The 1,783-nt window shown below is 50.0% G+C and overlaps 1 pseudogene; it reads right to left on the minus strand.

Moving 5' to 3' along the window:
* Positions 1-919: 919 nt before the first annotated feature.
* LOC105554567 lies at positions 920-1,358 on the minus strand (annotated as a pseudogene).
* Between the last annotated feature and the right edge of the window lie 425 nt (positions 1,359-1,783).

Below are 1,783 nucleotides of genomic sequence, written 5' to 3' on the forward strand. Positions count from 1 at the left end.
GGTTAAGTAACTTGCCCTAGGTCACACAGCTAAGGAGTAGAAGTACTAGGCTTCACACCCAGATCTGGCCGATTTCTGAGCTGGCTCCGTTAACCAATATACTAGACAGTCTCTGGTTGAGGGGCTGTAGTCTCAAAGGCAGTGGTTCTTAAAGTGTGATCCGCAGACCAGCAACATCATCGTCATCTCAGAACTAATTAAAAATGCAAATGTTGGGGCCCCTCCCCAGAACAACCGAATGAGAAGTTCTGGGTGTGGGGCCAGCCGTCTATTTTTCAGTTAGAATCATTTTTAATATTGAAATACAAAAAGCAAGCACTGACTTCGGTGTTTATAAACACACACACAGGTCAAACAGCCAAAATGTGCAGAGGAAATGAGTTTCTGATCTGTCCTCCACAGTCTCCATTCCGCGGCTGAAGCTGCAGCCAGCCTCCCTCCTCTTACACATAGGGATTCATAGTGGCCACTTTCCATTACAGGTGTAATGCATTTTGTCTGTTTCACATTGAGGGCCTGTCCCTCCCCAACAGCTCCATTCTAAAAATAAACAAACAGAAAAGCAGCCGTTCATGGTCAGGGGCACATCCTTCCCACTGGCATCGGTTCCTACCCCACAAGGGGAAAGTGAGATCTTCCAGTTAGGAACAATTTGGTGAAAGGAGTGGCTACAGCTGGAATAACCGTCTACATGGCTGCACTGTGGTATCAGAGTGAAGAAAGAAGTCAGTCAGGACAGTGTGGAGGGCACAGTTGCAAGCTGAGTCTTTCCATGAGACAATGTGGGGAAAATTCTCCCCACCAGGTTTAGATAGATCAATGTGTCAAAGTTAAAGAAAAAAATCCAAATAATCAGCAGTTCAAACACTACTGAATTTCAAACTTCTCCCACCGAGACAGCTCAAACAGTAGTAACAATCTAGATCTTTCCAGGAAGTGAAGGTAGAGCCCCTGGCATTCCTCCTGAGAGCCCTGTGTTAGGCCCTAGAAGTATCCGCCGCTGCTGCAGTTGCTGCTCTTGCTTCGTTTGCAACTTCTCAGTCTCAAAGACAACAGGAAGAACCAGGATCATAAAGAAAGTGGTCCCAGTCCACAAGGCTACCCTCGAAAACCTGTACATTTTTTGAGCCACAAAGAGGAAGAGACCAAAAGTGGCTCCAGTCACAGACCTGACCCGCTCTGGAAACATCCCCATCAGGCCCCATAGTCTCTCCGACGGGGACTCCTCTAGCCCCTCGTCGTCATCCTCCTCCAGCTCCTCCTCAGTCTTCACCGCTTTGCCTTTCAGGAGCAATTCATCTGGGGAAGTTCGGAGACGGGGTTTCCCCTGCACCGACAGCGGCGACAGCGGCAACCATGTAGTCTGTATTTTAAAAAGCCCCCAGGTAATTCTGATGTAGGCTGGAGCTTGAGAAGCAGGTCTTGAAGGGCATTCAGAATCATGGCTTTGAGTCCCAGCTGGTGGGATGGAGGCTCTAAGCTCCTACTCTTTCCCCTGGTCCTCATCACAGCCCCTTCTTCTAGCCCCAGCAGCCTCCCTCTTGCCCCGGCTGCCCTGTGATCTCTGCTTGGACAGGGCTCTCCTGCTCAGACCAATTGCCCTGAGATGGTCCAAGAAGTAAGTGGTCAGTGAAGGGTGGCCCTGCCTCTGTCCCCCCTGGGTCGCTTCTGCAACTGTTACCCTCCCAGCAGTTAGCCCCATGCAAAGTGTGAACTGACACGCCACTCAGTTGCTTTGAAAGGGATGCATCTCCCTGGCTGTCAGCTTGTTGTGACTGTCAGC

This window comes from Mandrillus leucophaeus, unplaced genomic scaffold, assembly GCF_000951045.1.
Source record: "Mandrillus leucophaeus isolate KB7577 unplaced genomic scaffold, Mleu.le_1.0 Scaffold65, whole genome shotgun sequence".
In the NCBI taxonomy this organism is placed as follows: domain Eukaryota; kingdom Metazoa; phylum Chordata; class Mammalia; order Primates; family Cercopithecidae; genus Mandrillus; species Mandrillus leucophaeus.